The sequence below is a fragment of the Lichenostomus cassidix genome, chromosome 26 (assembly GCF_008360975.1).
Source record: "Lichenostomus cassidix isolate B80296 chromosome 26, HeHo_3.0, whole genome shotgun sequence".
In the NCBI taxonomy this organism is placed as follows: Eukaryota; Metazoa; Chordata; class Aves; order Passeriformes; family Meliphagidae; genus Lichenostomus; species Lichenostomus cassidix.
Genome location: NC_139506.1, coordinates 418,277 through 436,807, shown reverse-complemented (window position 1 = coordinate 436,807; position 18,531 = coordinate 418,277). Strand labels below are relative to the sequence as shown.

Sequence of the window (18,531 nt, the reverse complement as noted above, 5' to 3'; positions counted from 1 at the left end):
GGCAGGGTGATGGAGCAGGTTGGGCTTTTGGCTGCTCCTGCTGCAATTCATGGACATCCTCTGTGCCAAATTTCATTTAGGATGCCAGAGACTATCCCTGAAGGAAGCCCAGGATGATGGTCCAGTCTCACACATCCTGAAATTAGGAGGGGTGACACATCTTGTCACTTCAGGGCTCAGAGCTGAGCCTTGCAGGGTGAAGAGGGGGCTGTGGCAGAGTGTATGGGTCACTGCCTGGTCCCATTGCTGCTCCCCATATGATGAGGGGAGGACATGGGGCACCCCACAGTCCAGGGCTGCTCCTGCCTCCCTCCCTCCGGAGCTGGACAAGTCCCTTCGGGAGTCCTGCCCCCATGGGGGCTTTTAAAGCCTGAGGTTCCTGGCCCCCAGGAGAGTTCTCTGCCTATTCCAGGGGGATTCCTGTCCTCCCCCCAGGGGGGAACCGGCCCCCCCCCCCGAGAGTTTCTTGCTTCTACAATGGGATTTCTGCCCCACCTCACAGTTTTCTGTCCTCCGAGGGCGACTCCTGCCCCCCAGGGAGGTTCCTACCCTTCAGGAGAGATCCCCCGGGGGGATTCCTGTCCCTCCTCAGTCTTTTACCCCACAAAGAGGGGTTCATCCCCTTTCCAGGGGAAACCTGCCCCTACAGAGGTTCCCGTCCCTGGGAAGAACCTCGGCCCGAGGTCGCACCCTGACCCCCGCACCCCTGGCCCCCCGACCACCCCCTCTAGGGGCGTGTCCGATCGGGGGCGTGACAGGGGGCGTGACCAGGCGTGGTCGGTGACGCAGTGGGCGGGGCAGGGCGGGGCGGCAGCTGAGGCAGCGGCGGCTTCCAGCGACTTCGGCGGGCGGTGAGTGCGGGCGGGGTTGCGCTGCCCACGGGGGATGCTCGGCCCCGCGCGGGGCCGCCCGGGGGAAGCTCTGCTCCCGTGACGCCCGTGGGGCCGCCCGGGGGATGCTTAGCCCCCCCCCGCTGGGGCCGGACCCGGAGGGCTCTACCCGTATTGCCTCCCGCCGGGGATGCCCTGGGGCCCCCCCGTGGGGATGCTCAGCCCCACCGTGGGGCTGGACTCGGGGGCCTCTTCCCTTTTTGCCTCCCCTTTGGGGATGCTCCCCATTGCCCCCCGAGCGGGGCCGTACTGGGGATACTCAGTCGTGCCTTGCCCCGGGGGATGCTCTTTCCCCCCAGGAGGGGCTGACTCACTCCGGGGGGGCTTCATCTCCCACCCCATTACCCCTTGGAGAGGTAATGGGTGTCTGAGTCAGGGAGTGTTGAGCTCCCCCATTTCTCTTGGCTGGAGTCTGAGCTGGAGGGTGTCATCCTCACACCGAGCTGGGTTGAGGGGGGGAGGACTTGCTGTGCTCCGGCTTTAACCCCAGGCCGAGCATTTGAGCCAAGGTTGCTCCCCCTACACTGCTGGCCCTAGCCCGGGCACAGGGCCGGGTAGATGTGCTGCTCCATCCCCACTGGGTGTGCAGGCAGGGGGATGAAGGGTGGGCACATCCTCCCAAGGCTGCATGGTATGGGGGGCAGGGAGGACGCAGTGATTCCTTAACCCAGGAGTAGGGAGAGGGGGCCTTGATTTTCAGCTGCTCTCTGCCCCTGGCAGCCCCCCATATGCTCCCAAGCTGTCCCTTTGCACCCCCTCCCCCCAGCTTCCACCTAACGCTGAGGGGAGGGTACGACTGCTGAGAGGAGGGCAGGAATGCTGGTGAGCATGGTGGCCTTCTCCTGCTTCTCTGATTTCCCAGTGCTGTCTCCTCCCGCCTTCCTCAGTACTGCCTCCAGCCCTGGAGCATCCGCCCAGTGCCGAGCTCTGTGTCAGCCCCACTGAGCATCTGCCTGCCTCCAAGCTCTGGGCTGGAGCAGCTCGTGGGGATGCTGCCACACAGATGCTCCTGGAGCTCAGCACCAGGTAAATGCCTGCCAAGCTGGGCCAGCTCAGAATGGGGAAGATGCTCATGGGGCTGGTCCAGCCTGGACATTGGCCTGTGTGGTCGGGGCTGCACCAGCAGAACATCCAGCCAGCCTGGCCAGCTCCAGCTGTGCCCACACTGGTTCCCAGCCTCTGTCAGCTGGTGCTGTCACTGCTGCTGCAAGCTGCCTCCAGACAACACGATTTCCTCCTGAATAACCAGCCTTGAAGGGCTTGTTTATCCCCTAAATTGCATCATTAGAGCAGCAATTGGCTTATGGAGCTGGGTTTTGTTAAAGCTGAGCAAACCCTTCTGGGGACGCCCTGGTTTTGGCCAAGTCAGGGTTGGCAAAGTGTTCATTTTATCTTGTTTGCCACCATCTGCTGGATGCTGGAATGAGGTTCTCCTGGTGGGTTTGATACCACCAGGCCACTGTGTGTGCCGGAGCTGGTCCAGAGGCAAGTGTAAGCTGGAGTTTGGGACCTGAATGAACATGCCTGTGTGGTTTGGGAGTTTCTTGGTTGTGGTGCTGCCCAGGCAACAAGAGATGGAAAGTTGGTGTCTTTGTGTCTCTGATGGTCTGGGAGTCTCAGGTACATGTGCTCTTGGGGACATCACAGTGTGCTGCTACCTACGTGTCCTGGTTGGGGAACAGGACTGATCTCTAGGGACTTCCCTGGAGATCTGTCAGGGAGCCATCAGCACAGGTCCCTGCTACCATTGCTGTGACACCTGGTGGTGCTCAGGTGCACAGATGCCTTCCTAGCTTCGGTGCTTGCTCCTCCTGCAGCTCTTTCCCAGGAGTCAGACCAGAGGTTGTCTGGGGCCTGTGTCACCTACAGGAAGCCAGGGGAGCCTCTGAACTGGCAGGTTCCTGAGACTCCAGTGGTGGGACTGAGGGACAGATCCAGCTTTTGGAGCAGCCACCTCAGCTGTGTCTTGGCAGATGTGGGATTAAACATCTCATCCATCCCTGTGCAGCTTTGTGGCTTTGTGGTGAGTGGGTCTTGCTCTGCTCCGGTGGCTTGGTCCAGCTGTGCTGGCAAGCAGGTCCAGTGCAGATGCTGAGGGACTGGACCTGCTGGAGATTTGGGTTCCTGCCTGTCTCCATTGTCACAGAAGACACCAGGGGTAAAACCCTCTCTGAAACCCTTCTCATCTGCATCTTTGGAGGGACCTTTCTGCAAGCCTTGTCCTTTGGGGTAGCTCCTGATGGGGACTGGGGATGAGGAGGAGGCTGAGTGAGTGTGAGTTGGTGGGTCCTGCTGTGCTGGGTGAGAATGTGGAGGCCCTGAGTCAGTGCTGGGAAAGAGCAAAGTTCACACTGGAGCTGGGGGAGGCATCCTTGGAGCCTCAGAGGGAGCTGAACCCAAATTGGGGCCCAACTGGGAATGCCTCTGGAGGGCTCCACTCTGTGCATATGGAGAAACTTTGGCGTGAGTGTCCATCCTCTGCCTGGGCAGTGCCATTTCAGGGTTTCCAGCAAAGCAAAAAGATACTAGATTCTTTATGTAACCTTGAAACCTTAATTTACAATTAACTTCCTCCTAAAGAATGCTTTGGTGAGCCAGAGGTCTCCAAGAGATGGCTCCCAAAAGTGAGGTGTGAGGTCTCTAGAATATAAACTGGAGGAGAAAGTTGTTGGATCCATTGCCCAGCTTCCCTCCCAGAGAGATGTGAATGACAACCCCCTCTTTACGGATGATTCCTGAGAAGTGCCAAGCACCAGGTGTGGGGTGACAGACCTGATCCAGGCAGAGGGCTCTGCTGTGGGCTCTGCAGGTGAGTCCAAGCACTAGTCAGGGTCCTGAGGGATGTGGTTGGGAGTTTTCAGTGCTTCAAGGCCTCCTCTGTGAGCAGACGAAAGGCTTGGAGGTGGGTGCCCACGTGGGTGTGCTCACACGGGCTGGCATTTGGGAGGGAGGAGGGAAAATATCACATGAAACAACTGCAGTGTTGAGGGACAGGTCTGTGCTTGGGCCCATCTGGAGCAGAAGTTGTGGGAAATGATTCAAGGCTCTTTGCTAAAAAAAGTTGTGCTGATATAATTGTATTTTATTTCTGTTTCTGCTGTGGTCAAGCAGGTTAAAACTCTTGTGGGGACATGGTAAAAGCCTTGAGTTAATTTTCAGGGTGAAAATCTCCTGAGGAATCAGGCTGAGAAAGCTGGGGCTGTTCAACCTGGAAAAGAGGAGATTGTGCGGAGACCCCATGGCACCTTCCAGGTGTGAAGGGCCTACGAGGAAGCTGGAGAGTGACTCTGCATAAGGAACTGGAATGAGAGGACAAGAGTGTTCACACTGAAAGAGAGATTTAGATTAGATATTGGGAAGAAATTCTTCCCTGTGAGGGTCGGGAGGCCCTGGCATAAATTACCCAGAGAAGCTGTGCCTGAAAGTGTCCAAGGCCAGGGTGGATGGGAATTGGAGCAACCTGGGATAGTGGAAGGGGTCCCTGCTCAAGGCAGGGGTGGAATGAGCTGAGCTTTAGGGTCCCTTCCAGCCCAAACCATGCTGTGATTCTGTGGTTTTATGAATGAAGCAGATGCTCATCTCTCATTTTTGTGCAAAGCTGGGCCTGGGGAAGCCCTGCTGCCCCTCAGCCGTGGGCAGCACTTAAAAGGCAGTGGTTCCCATCCCACAGGAGCATCTGGGAGCTGGGTGTCAAACCTTCTCCAAAAGCCACTGGCCAGGAGAGGACTGACCCTGTGTCGTCCATGTTGCTCTTCCTTTGCTGAATCTTCACCTTGGTATTTAAGCAGCCTGTGGATCGCTGTCTCCAGCTCTGTAATCCTGCAGGACTGACAAGTCTGGAATTTATCTGAAATGCAGATTATTTTTCTTCAGCTCCTGGTTTTCAGTTCCTGCCACACTTCTCTTAGCAAGCGTGAGGAGGTGCTGGCTGGGTGGCTGCCTTTAATTGCATCCAAAAAATAAAAAAAGAAGAAAACAAGTGGCAGATAAGAGCGCATTTCCCCATCCTCCTATCCGTAGCGAGCAGTTTCCAGGAGAGGGCAGTTCCCCGGGATTTTTGCTGCGTGGTGCCTCTTCTCTGCAGCCTCCAGCCGTGTCGAACCCCTTGTGCTGGTGGTCCCGAGGGCAGAGCCGGGGCCTGGGCCCAGCTCCTGCATGGGGAGGTGAGGCGTTGTCAGCATGGCCAAGTGCTTTAGATACTGGGCATGGGGCCGCGGGGATGTGCAGCAGGGAGGGAGGGAAGGAGGCTTTTCCTGCCTGGACTTCACATCCCGCCTTCCGGAGAGGGCAGCATCCCTCGTCAGGGCAGGGTGGCATGGTAGGGAAGGAGCCCTCTCCTGGAATCGCAGCCTGTGTGCCAGGCATGTGGATTTAAACTGCTCATTTTCACCCTTCCCTGGCAGAAGTGAATTTTCTCTGCAATTCCAGATTCCCTCCTGGCAGCATCATTCCTGATGTGATGTGCTGGGACAAGACAAACATTCTGCAGCTGTGGGATGCCCAGGGGGTCCATAGCCCAGAGGAAGGAGCTGGGCTGAACATGGGATGGCTGGAGCCTGGGAGAAGGGGATGTCCAGCCTCAGCCCAAGTCTCACTTTTCCAGAGTCTCATTAGTGCAGTGCATCCTCCCATGGATTGTCTCCTGCCAAAGCCTGGCCTTTCTGGTTCCAGAACTGGGGAAGTGTTTATAGCCTCAGTGTGGCATTAACACAGGTGCCATAAACCTGATCTCAGACTCTTGACCATGATTTGAATAGACTTGATGGTGATGCCTAGAACTGCTCCCCATGCTGACATTTCTGTGGCAGGGGCAGCGGGCACAGAGGGGAAAGATGGGTTTGTGCAAGATCCATAATCCACTTAATCTGCCCTGTAATTCAGTGTCTGGCAGCTGTAACTAAGTAGATCTGGGCTTCTTTCAAGCATCCCCCCCAAAATGAAAGAGTCAAAAAATGTCCAGAGGTTATTTTTGGCTGTGGCTGATTTATTCACACACTGATCAGCCAGGAGAGGAGTTATTCTGCCCCACATAACACTGAGTGCTGTGTGCAGGTGTGATTTCTTCGAGAGATGTTGAGAGATGATGCTCCCGTTTGGGTATGGAGCTCTCAGGAAGCACCTTGGAGGCTCCATATGCTGTGAGCCCATCCGGGGTGCTCAAATGAGGCTGGAGCATCAAATGGGCTCTGTGCCCTCCCATCCTGTGTCCCTGGGGACAGACCTGAGCCCTGTATCCTGGGGTGGTGGAAGGCTCTGGGCCTTGCAATTCCAGCTGCATCCCGAGGCCTACCCAGCTTGATTTCGTCTCCCTGGGTGACAGCTGGATTTGGGGAATGCAGGGAGCTATTTCAGGGCTTGTTTGGACATAGTGTTGTTTCAAGGCTCAGGAAGAGCCATGGTGTCTGGGACAGTTTCTCTGCAGGATGAGGTGGCTCTGGTACTGCTGGATTTCTCCTCCGTGAGTTTGATTTTCCTGGCATGCTGTGAAGCTGAGCTCCTGCTCTCGGGAAGGGGTGGTGGAAGTGAACTGTGAGGGTGGCACAGTCAATGCCTGCTTTTCTCCTGTGTCTGCACAAGGGAATGTTTCCCTGGAGCATCTCAGTGTGGCCACAGTTGGTTTCTGGCCATGGACTGGGGTCTGCCAGGGTGGGAATCACTGGGACATAGTGCTGCTGGTGCCTTTGCCATCCTGCCATGGTGGTGACGTGTTTCCCTCCTCAGCTGAGGATGGAATCACTGTTGACTGTGTCTCTGTGCAGAGGTGCTGGCAGCAGCAGCAATCCTGTCCCTCCTGGTTGCTGTGGGACTGGGAGCATCAATGGAGGCAATGTCCAGCCTCGATGCACTGCTGGATGGGCAAAGGGGACCTGATTCCCACATCTCCTGCAGCCAGGGCTGTATCTGCCAGCAATTTGGGCTGAGGCGGGCTAGGGAGGGTTGAAGAGGCCATGGGGGAGTAGAGGATCAGTTAACCCAAGCCCCTGAAGGATCCATGGGAGTGTTGACCAACCAAAACTTCCAAGCTTTGCTGCTTGGAAAACCTGGCTGTGCTAGAGAGTGGATGGCTGGAAGTTCAGGAGATTCACATGTGCCTGTAGAAAGTTGCTGTCTGTGCTCCTCCCCAGCATTGCAGCACCTGAAGGCAGATGTGCCTTTCCTGGGACACAGGATGGAGTCTCAGGTCACTGCCAGCATCTCTCAGAGAGCCTCCTCCCGGAACCCTTCTGGGGGCTTGGGCTCTCCATGCACCATGTGCTCAATAGTATGGCTTTACTCATTTTAACCCATCAGGTTTTAATTAGAGCCAGAAGGCTCATCTTTCCTGATCTGAGCTGTCATTCCTTTAATCCCAGATCCAGAAAGATTTTGCTTTGCTGCTGTTACCTGTCTGACATCCAGATGTGCCACGCAGAGAGCACCTTGTGTTTGATGGAGAGAGAAGATTCTCTGTCCTTCTCCCCAGCATCAAAACCTGGATGATAATCACTCAATTACAGCCAGCACTTTGGGGGTGCCATATTAAAAAAAGAGCATTTTTTGCTGCTTTTGATCATCTGCTTCTAGTTAGTTTAGTTAGTAGACTTTCGCAGTGGCCATTTTTGGAGTTGGCAGCCAGAGCATCCCTACAAGTAGAAATGGCTTTCATTACATGTGTCCTTTGTGTTTACACATCTATAGAGAAATTTTGTCTCCTAAACTGAGGCTGCCACAAGCCCCAGCACTGCTGATCAGTGCCTGGCTCTTTGGGAGCACTGGTGTCGCTTGCAAATTAACGTCGTCAATAAATCTCATTCCGAGTGCCCTGCAGCAAATGGCATCAGTCTGCATGGGGAGAGCTCTCCCACACATCCTCCCACTGCCTAAAAATACCAGTGCTTGAATTCTCCAATGACTTGGCTACTGCACAGCCACCATTCCTTGCTGAGATACTGCTGCATGGCTCAATGCAGGACATCTGCTGTGCGCCCAAGGGTGACACTCTACCTTCCAGATCTGGCCTTTTACAGGTAGCACAGCAGCTGTGTCAGTTTGGGCGTAAATGAACATTTTTTTACCTTTACTCTCCATGCTGTGAGGTGTGTTCATAATCAGGGGTGCAGGGTCCAGGAGGGAAACAATGGCACTTTCTCTGGTGGCCACCGAGAGCCCATCTCTTTGGGGAAAGGATGAGTTTTGAGGACTTCATGTAGCATCAGGAAAAATACCCTCCAAACCATCTGTTAACCCTCTGTGTGTGTCCTGGGAGTCTGTTCCATCTTCTTTGTAAATACACAATTTACCTTTTCATGTCTGGCTTTGAGATGTGGGAAAAGGTGGCCAAGTGCTTTGCTTTGAGAGCCAAGTCTCTGTTCAGTGGGTGCATGCAGAGGGCTTGCTGGTGTTTCCAGTTTACACAGGGCACTGGGCAGACTGATGTGCAACTCAGCAGCCAGCAGGCTCTTGTCTCCAGCAGCTTTCAGCCTCTTGACCCTGCTGGCTTGTGGCAGAGCAGGGAGAGCTCATCACTTGAACTATGAATGAAGCTAAGGGCTGATGTCACGTGCTGTGATCTTGGGGGGAAGTGACAAACTGTCTTTGTGGCACTGACAGGGATTCTGGAGCAGAGCCGGGTGTGATGGATGTGCAAACTGAAGTTCAGCACAGCTGGGAGATGCTGAGCTGTAAAACAGGAGTGATGTTCTAAAAGGATGAGTGTCTTTAGGAGACCTTGGACTGAAGGTATTTGGATTTTCTTGTCTCCACCTCCTTGTAATTGCCCCATTTGCTTCTGGGGAGTTCATTTGGGGGCTGGAATGCAGCAGTGAAGGAGCAGGGGCTTGAGGAACACACTCACAGGGCTGGCTGGTCCCTGGGAGTCCAATGCCCTGCTGCATTGTGCTCAGGCCACTGTCACAAGCATTGATACTTCCCCCAGTCTTCAAAGAGAATAATGCTTATTTTGGAGACTGCTAAGGTGAGGAAACCAGTCATCAGCCCCACCAGCTGGCAGACACTGGCTGCTTGATTTCCTCCTCTTCCCACTGCAACTTAGAGCAAATCCAACCACTGGGGATGCCAGGGACGGGCTGTCACTGCCCTGCACTGGGGACAAATGTAGTGACCCATCAGGAAAAGCCATCCTGGTCTGTCAGACTGAGGTGTGTCAGGTCCTCCATCACTCAGTGCCTGGACTTTCTCCTTCCAAGGACTCTTGGCTCCTCATGGGCTGCCCTGGTGTGCCTCAAATTGCCAAAACCATGTTGTGGGGAAAGAAGCAGAAGCATCTTCCCATGCTGCTGCCTGCACCTGGGGCTTTCTCCTTTTTCCTTTGGTGCAGGTGGGCAGTGCACACCAGGAGAGTGACATTGGTCAGTTCCTGTGTAGTCACGCATGAGGTGGACTTGCCTGAGTGTGTTCTCCCAGAAGTGTGAGAATTTGCAGGATTTATCCCCAAATCATAGAATCAAAGACTCGTAGAATCATTAAGGTTGCAAAATACCTCCAAGATCATCAAGTTCAGCTCTTGAGTTAATACCACCGTGGCCACTAAACCATGATCAGAAGCTGCTTGTGAGCACCCAGTTTAACCAGTCTCTGGGGAGCTGGGACCTTCATGGTCTTCTTTTGCCCCTCTCTGTCCCCCGGCTTGAATTGAGGCTGATCACTCTGAGGCAGCTGCTGAGTGCACTTGGTGGTACCCAAAACTTCTGTAAATCTGAGAGGGTCCTGGGCCCAGGACAGGTGCTGATGACACCAGTAACTAGAGCAGGCTGGCGGGGGAGAACTGGTCCAGACTGGGGGTGGGAGGAGAATGCTAAAGGTGATGGTGGCCACTGGAATGGCTTTACTGCCTCTGTATTTTCCTCTGAAGATGATGGTCTGGGTTTGGAAACGTCCAACATCTGTGCAGGCACAGCTCCCTACTCCCTGCTGCTCTCAACCTTCCTGCTGAAGGAAATGCGTGAGGTTTGACTCTCACTTCTTCTTGCTTCCCAAAAAGTGAACTCTGTCAGATTCGGAGGACTCTGGCCACAGCGTGTGTGAATGTGAGGCAGAGCAGGGCTGGACTGGGGGAGCCGGGGCCGTGCCCGGGGTTCTTCCAGGGTGTGGTTGGAGCCGTGTGTCCACAAATGCAGCTCATGGGAGGCGGTGAAGGGAGATGCCAAGAGAAGACGATGCAGCCGGGAATGCGAGTGGCTCCTGCTGCAGAGTTCCCGGCGCTGCAGCTGGGGAGATGCCGGAGGGATCCGCGGGAAGGGAGCAGGAACGGGCTTTGTGTCCGCCCTGGGAGAACGGGGGCAGCGCGGCTCCGGCCCGACCTCTCGGCGGGAGTGGAACTGCCTTGGCTGGGAGGGGAGCGGGCGGTCCCGCAGTGCTGCGTGACAGTGACAGTGACAGCGACACTCCCCTCCGTCCCGGCAGCGCCGGGGCCATGCGAGGCTGCGGCCGCCCCGGCTCAGCCCCTCTGCGGGAGGGTGGTCCCTGGGGGCTCACAGGGGTGGATGTCCAGCTGGATGATGCCAGCCGCTTTTCCATTGAGGATTCTGGCGGCTGCATTCCCGGCCGTGCTGCTGGCGATGCAGGTGCCCCGGGGAAGGAGGAGTGTCCTGCCCCTGTCCTAGAGCAGGCACAGCAGGGACAGCGAGGAAGGGGTGGCAGGAGAGCAGGATCAGCACCTCTGGAACGATGTTTCAAAATCTGAAGGGATTTAACTGTGTCTCTTAGGGCCTCGCTGGTGTGGGGTGGGGGATATCCCAAGGCTGCTGTCACCTGCAGTGCTGTCACCCTCCTTTACAGGCGCGACCTCTCAGCACCCCAGATTCCTCACAGGCGCAGCCCCGGAGGTCAACCCACCCCTGTATTGACCAGGGTGGCTTTCAGAGCCCCTACTTGTTCCAACTTGTTGTTGCTCCCCACTTGTTCTCTGTCTGTTCAGCTTCCTCCATCATATCCCTGTTCTCATCATTCATTATTTCTCTCCAGGTGAAGGCTTTTTAATAACAGCTGACATTTCAGCCATTTTTGAGTCATTTCCTTTCTTCTACTCCAATTTTCTTCATCTTCTTCATAACTAGGAAGCCTTTCTTTGTCCTTGGCGAGAGGGGAGGTGTCTGTTATTGCTTCTGTTATATTATTCCGTGAGGTTTGATCGGGTTAATGAAAATCCTTCTCTTTCTCTTGTGTGTCACTTCCATCTTTTTTAGCCTGATTTCTTAAGGAAATTAAACCAAAGGCTGTGTTCCATCATGGTCTTTTCTCTCCCCCCACTTACTCTTGAGTGTGTTGGTCTCTGATGGGGTGGAGAGCTTGGAACGCTTGAAGGTTTGTGATGACTGGTGGGGAGGACAGAGCCAGGGGATGCCCCAGAGAGATGTGGGGCACGAGGACAGTGGTGCAGGGCTGGGACTCATTGCCCAGAGAACTGGGCTGTGAATCCCACCAGGAATATGAGGGACAGCAGGGCTGTATCCCTCAACCCGTGAGCTGGGATAACAGGCCACATCATGCTGTTTGTTAGATGAGCTGCTAACTCAGCTCACCTGCTGAAAGGCCTGGCTGCTTTTCCTGAGCTCAAGAAGGGATCCTGAGGAGGATCCAGCCTCACAAATGAGGGGTAAGCCTGGGATTTGGGAGGCCTAGGCTGTGTTTGCAGGTGCAGACTCACGCATGGCTGCGCTCGAGGGCTTTTCCTGCAGCAGCAGGAGGTGCAGCTGCTTTAAGCTGATCTCCTGGAGCGTGAACTGCAGTGACAGGGGAGCCAGAGGAGATTTTCCACTTCTGCCCATGCTACAGCAGGGAGAGGCAGTAGAGCTTTCCCAGTGGATGCTGCAAAATCTGGTTCCCTTGGTAGTAATGTGGGATTGTAGCACTGCCAGTGAGGGAAATCCTGGGGCTCCTGGGAGAAGCACAATTTGGAGTCAGCAGTTCAAGTGCATCGGTGGAAAAGGACCAAGGTGCTTTTTGGGGTGTCCTTGGAGTTTGTTGTCCTTTGCAGCAAGGGATGGGGCACCTCTTGAGTGTGTTCCCTCCTGTCCCAGCCCAACCTGGGGATGGGGATCACCCCTTCCAGCTCAGAATATTCTGTGAGTCTGTGCCAGGCAGGGGAGGAGGGTTTGCTGGGAGTTCATGCAGCCTGGAGATGCTCTGCCCACACCTCACAGTGAGGGAGCAACATGTCTGCCTGCCAGTTCGGCCAGGGAAGCTGTGCAGGTGAGTTTGTGCTCTTTGGCACCAAATCTGCTGTAGAACTGCACTCTGAAGGTTTTCCCCTCGCTGGGCTGAGCCCTTCACTTTGTATTTACCTCTGGTGTTTATTTTGGCAGTCTGTTCTGCTGATTCTCTTGATTCTCTTCAAGCAGCATCCCTCAGGCCTGGAGCCTGGCTGAGCCCCAGCATGGCCCCTGCCCAGTCCCACTGCTGTAAGAGATTGCACTTGCCATTCCCACCTCCTGTTCCCTGTTCTCTGCCTGATCCCACCTCCCTTGTGGTCCCTCCCAAGGTGAGAGGCTTGCTGGATGACACGCAGCAAAAGGACACTTGTAATCTGGTAGCCGGTCCTCACCAGGTGTCCACAGGGTTCCTTCTCCTGGGAGATCCCCAAACTTGTAATCCCATTAGAGGGGAACACAGAGAGGTGGCTCCATGTCCCAGCTCATCCTGCATCCTTTTCACCTTGCTTGTGCTCTGCTGGCTATGAAGTCCTGGTGGGAAGACAGTGCCATGGTCACACATGATGCGGCTCTTTCGGTGTGCTTTGGAGTGAGGTTTCCTGTCCAGCTGTGAGAGACACCTGGATAAAGGGAGGAGAAGGGCTTGGCAGTGACCCCTGCTTGTGTGGGTGCTTGAGTGGTTCCTCTTTCCAAGAAGGATTTCAGTCTTCCTTTGTTCTCTCCAGCCTCTCTTGTGATGTTGGTGAGTTGGGGTCCGTAATTGAGGAGATCCCAGCTGAATAATCCGCTGAGGAAGCTGCTAATTCGAAGACATGTCTGTAATAATTAAATCATTATCTGGAGGGAAGAGAGAGCAGATACCAAAACGGGGCTAATTAAAATCCAAACCCAGGATGACTTGGGCTCTGGGCCAGAGCTGAGCAGAGTCTGTTGGGGATGTCTTCATGTGTAATTGCTTTTCAGAACATCAGTCCCACTAGAAAACCCATCTGTTCCCCCTCAGGAGACCAGGATTGACCCAGAAACTGTCTTGCCTTGCCCTGTTCCATGTTCCCCAGACCAGACACAACTGGAGGAGGCCACATGCCTTGCAAAGGGCAGAGGAGATGGTGGCACCCAGTTTGGGAGGGTGTTTGGTTCTTGAGCCTCAGGAGCTAGATTCCACCTTATCTCTGGAAGATTTGGCCCTTACCTCATTTCAGCCCTCAGAACTGGCTGATGCTTTTCAGAAATCCCTGAGAGCGAGGAGCAAGGTGAGCTCAGATCCATTCCTGTTTCATGCATGGAAGGATTTGGACATGCAAAGGTGCCAGCGACTCAGTGCCTGGAGGAAGGTGGCTTTGGCTCTAGGGAGAGATGAGTTCTGTTCAGGTTCACTCCCCATCTGGGGTGGGAGCACCATGGGAGAGGCTGCATGGCCTGTAAGGATTCAGAGCACTGCTGGATATGAGCTCAGCCCTGGAGCTCTCTGTCAGCTCTGAACAGGTCCAGGCAGGTGGAGGTGGCTCTGCTGAGCTGAAAGATGATGACCAACAGCTGTAGTTGTGATATTGGAATGGAGAAAGGGTCTTGGGACAGCATCTCCCATGGCAATGGGACATCTGCAGGGTGGGTGTTAATGTGCATTCCCAGAGCTGCTGGTAGTCCACCCTGTTTTCAGAGTCCACCACGTTCTTCAGCATGGCCAGCACTTTGCAAAGGGCAAGGCATGAAAATCCCACCTCCAGTTACATACCAGTTGGATGCAGGGTAAATTCTATCCTTCTGAGTGCCTGCATCGGGTGCATTCCTGCACCAGGGAGTGTTGTTGCTGTGTCTGCGTGGGCTGAAGGTTCTCACGTGGTGGTGGCAAGGTGGAACCCAGCAGCAGTCATCACTGAGGTAAGCTGGCCTGGAATTGCTGTATTTTGGCAGGGAAGGGATTGTAGCTGTCCAAACCAGTCTCCTTCCAGAGCTGGTGAAGATAAATTGATGCATTTACCTAGAAGAGACAAGGTCAGGGAGCTCTGTCTATCAGGTGTTCACATCCTGAGCATCACTCAGAGAATGTCCCCGTATCTGCATGAAAGGTGAAGGTCACCTGAGGTGGGTGGTGCCTGCAGGCAGCTCTCAACTTGGGGAGGTGGGAGGAGGGCATGGGAGGCTGGGCAGGGAGCCACTTCTGCTCAGGTGAGCATCCCACCAGTCCTGACACATGCTGGGTTTTCTGCCTGTGTTGCCCTGGAGGGGCAGCAGCTCTGCAGCAGCACGGTCTGACACTGCTGAGTGCTGGGGCTCAGCGATGGCCTGAAACCCCCTGGCCACTGTTGCTGGAGGTGGGCTCTGCCTGCTCCAATACCTGCAGGAACAGGCACTGGGGGGTACCAAGGGTCCAAAACCCTCTTGTAAAAGAGCCAGAAATCTAAAACTTCTGCAGAAATGGTCACTAAACCTTCTGGAAACTGTTGGCTGAGCTGCTTTGCTTCAGTTGTGTGTGGAGAGACTCCCAGCCCCATGTGTCCTTTTGCCTTGTGAGCTTTGATGTGCTCTTGGCTTCTAATACAGAGCATGCAACATCCTCAGCTCAGGCAGCAGATGTTTTCCAAGGCATTGGGACATCCCCTTCCCTTCATTCCCCATCCGCCCCTCTCCCTCCCAATGAATTAAAGGTGTCCTGGCCATGTTTTTGGGTGCCCACAGGAGCAAACAGCAAGACCAGGTTGGAAGCCACCCCATCTGTACCTCTTCCAGCCAGTGGTGCACCAGTGCAATTACCCACATTTCCTTCCTTTAAAAGCCTGCTGAGCTGCAAATGTGTGCTGTCTCATGGATTGGCCAAATCCTGCTCTCACCTCCTGGGGTGGTCTGGGGGATTTTTCCTGATGCTGGGTTGGAACAACTTGGGATAGTGGAAGGTGTCCCTTGGCAGGGGGTGGAATGGGATGGGCGTAAATGTGTCTTTCAACCCAAACTGTTGTGGTATCCTGTGAACTCAGTGTGTACAGGAGCCCCCAAAGTGCTTCGGGAGGCAAATTGCTGTGCCCAGGGGCTTTGGGCCAAAGGGTCTCATGGGTTGGGTGCTTTCTGGGTGGCCTTTGGGAGTGATGGACAGGGGTGAGGCTTGATGATGCCATGGTTGGGGCTCCCCTTTGGGTGAGCTGGGATGGCCATGGGAACCTGTGGGAAGCACACTGGGGACAAGGGCAGAGTTCCTGGGGCTCCTGTGCCAGGCAGGGCGGTGCCCAGGGACACTGAGGGCACTGCATTAGCTGGGCTCCATGGAGCTGACATTTTGAGAGGGAATTAGTTGGAAATTGATCTGAACTAATGTCCAGTGCTGGATTTTGTGATAATGTGTGCCCAGATGAGACCTCTGTTGCCATGGGGGAGAGCTGCTACCCCTCTGCAAACCACCACACTCCCCACACTTTCCAGAGCAATTTGGTGTTGGTTCTCCAAATTTGAGGCTTTCTCTGTTTTCTCCAATCTCCCAAAGCAGGGGAGCAGTGGTGGGACACAGTGTTTCCTCTGGTTCTTCGCTCTGCTCATCCCATGCTGGACATCCCTTGATCAGGGAGCAGAGGAGCAGGGATGAAGGCAGTGCTGGCCATGCACAGTTGGGACAGGATGGGTGCCAGGATCATCCAATGGGCACCATGATGCCACATCCTGGAGCAAACTTCTTAATCCCTGAATGCCCCGTAGTGCCAGCACATCCTCTGGCCTCTTTGGGGTCATCTCAAAGGGACATTGCCCTGAGGCACCCCCATCCCTCCCCTCTGGTACAGCAGGCTCCAGCTGGGGTGGGAACCCCATCCCTGGGTGGTGGCTCGGTTGCTGGAACCACTCTGGGTGAGGAGCTGCCTGCTGTCCATGTCTGCCCTTCAGGCCATCTGGGCTGCTGGAGGTGACCTTTCTGTCCCCTAAGCCTTGGGGGTAATTACCTGGGGTGTGGGGTGCCAGGTAGTGCAGAGAGAGGGGAAGGAGGGGCTGTGGGGCTAGGTGAAGCCCTCGGGGCTCTTCTCAGAGCTCCCTGCTGGGTCTAACACAGCTCATCACATTCATGGAAACCTTGTTTTGTTCTTCCTGATCTTCTCCAGCACTTGGGATCTCTGGAGGGAGCTTGACTTTTATATCCCTTATATCTTCCTTGTGGCGTATATCCAGGAGGAATGAGCGCCAGATGGAGATTTTTCCATGGCAGGCTATTTTTGAGGTGCTTTCTGTGGTTCCTCTGATGCTTAATGAGGGCTGAGCTAATCCCACCATTCTCCTAGAGAGGAACAACTTGGATTTTCCTTCCAAAGCACAGCATCTCCAGGCCTCTCTGCCTTGCTGGTGTGGTGAGTGGGCACATCCTCCCCTGCATCAGGAATTTGGGATGTTCAGGGGCAGAGCCTCCACCAGAAAGTCCTTTTTGCATGAAACAAGGCTTAAAATGCCAGACAGGTGTAGGATGAGTCCTTTCTGCAGCACTGTGGCTTTGGCTATGCCAGGTGTGCTGGGTGGGGTTTGGCCGGGGCTCGCTTTGCACCCGAAGGGTGTGGGTTGAAGGTGTGACCCTGCTTGGTGTGGATTTAGACAGAGCAGACAGAGCTCCAGTGCCTGAGCCTTGCCCCCAGCCACCCTGTAATGTCACTGTCCTCGGATGTCCCCGCGTGGCTGCTCCTGCCACATCCTGTCACTGTCAGGGATGGCAGGGCTGAGACTTCGGGAGCTGACACTGCCCTGGGCCCTTGCTGGCACCGTGGGAATGGCACCGGGGTCATTCCAGCCTGGACTGGGGGTGGATGGGGCCGTTTATCTCCATCTCTGCCTGTGCTTTGCTGGGACCAGTCCTGCCTTTGGCACTCCCCTGCTGGCTTCAGCTACCCCTTCCAAATCACCAGGGGACAGCCAAGGTGCCAGAGGAGCCCGGTTGGGCAAGAGAGGGCTGTGGTTATCCCTGGCATTAGGGTGCTTGGGAGGAAGAGCAGGTTTCAATCAGGCAGGGATTTAACCCCATGGTCCTGCCTTGTCCTATATAGAGCTAAACAACCACAGCTCTGAGATCCCATCCACCCACATGTCCCCAGTAGGGCAGAGATGCTTGTGGTAAATCCTGGGAGGTTTCCCTGCAGATGTGGCAGAGCTGTCGTGGTGCTGGATCTGCTCATCCTCAAAGCCTGAGTGTCCAGAGCCAAGAATCCCACTGATATCCCACTGCCCATCACTGGAGCTGGGCAAAAGCACTTTAGGAATTAGCTATGCTATCAGCAAAGGGATTAAGTAACAGGGAAGGGATAACAGAAGGCATGAAAACAAGGGGGAATCTCCCCCATCCCCCCGCACCTGAGTTACCAAAGCCATCCAAGTCACCTCTGGTTTGGGTCATCCATTGCCCAAGCCATGATGTCACCACTCTTCTGGAACACGAAGGACTAAAACCTCCTGTGCTTTGGGAGGATGCAGGAAAGGGATGTACCGATGGCTCTGGGGAGCCCTGCCTGGATTGTCTGAGGGTGGGAGCACAAGGAGGGCTTGGGGCACAGTCTTGCTGCTGTTGTCTCTGTTTGTGTGCTGGGGTGGTTGGTGGTGAATTGCTGAGCTCCAGAAGCCTCTGTGGGGCCAGGGTCATGCTCCAGGACCATTGATGTTCCCTTTCCACCAGGTTGTGGTGCCTGCAAAACCCCAAAGTGTGATGCTGGGACAGGTTCCTGAGCCTGCCATGGTCCAACCTGGAGCCAGCAGCACTGGGCAATTCCCTGCTCTGGTGGCTCTGAACACCCTCTAACACTTCCCAAATTTCACTGAAAGCCCCATCTGCCTCTTCTCTGACTCTGAACTCCCTCCCTGAACTCCCTCTTCCTCAACCCCACTCGTGAAGGATAATTGGCCAGGTTGGATGGGGCTTGGAGCAATCTGGGAGAGCGGAAGGTGTCCTGGCCCATGGCAGGAGGTGGAAGTGATTGAGCTTTCAAGGTCCCTTCCAAAGCAAGCCGTTCCATTATACTGTGGTGGCAAAATCCTAGAGACCCGCCTGACCAGGGCAGGGATTCGGATCTCACTCTGGATCCCAGGGAGCTCACTGAGCCAGTTCCCCTTTCCACCCATCATGGAGTTGGTGGCCAGATTTTACACTGGGAACTGGGCAGATGTGCAGCTGATGTGTGGGAGTGGTTATCACTGCTGAGGCTCTGGCAGGGAGGACCTGGTGAGGGTGTGGAAGAGATTCCAGTGGGATGGGCAGTGCAGGGGAAACCCTGGATCTTGAGCAGACCAGGCATGGAAGCTTCTCAGGGTATATGTGGGGTTTGCCCCAGAGTTTCTGTACAAGCAGCAGCCTCCCCTGTGTCCTGGGCTGGGCACAGGTTGGGTGTGGGTGCCAGGGCCTGGGTGAGTGAAGAGGCACCTCCACTGCATTTGGCAGGGTTCAGGTGCACCCGTGGCACAGATTTGCTCAGCCCCCCTCGGATCTGGTGACTTTTCCCCGTCGCTGAATAAATTAGCACCACAAGTGCTCACGGGGTGTG

General features: G+C 55.0%; 1 protein-coding gene across 8 annotated transcripts in view; it reads left to right on the top strand.

Annotated features, from left to right (window-relative positions):
* The first annotated feature begins 785 nt into the window (after window positions 1–785).
* PPFIA4 (PPFI scaffold protein A4) overlaps window positions 786–18,531 on the top strand; it is a 60,264-nt gene continuing 42,518 nt past the window's right edge. For all 8 annotated transcript variants that reach the window (XM_085083137.1, XM_085083135.1, XM_085083139.1 and 5 more), the window contains exon 1: window positions 786–851. The gene's annotated coding sequence lies outside the window, so the exon portion shown is untranslated. The remainder of the gene's footprint in view (window positions 852–18,531) is intronic.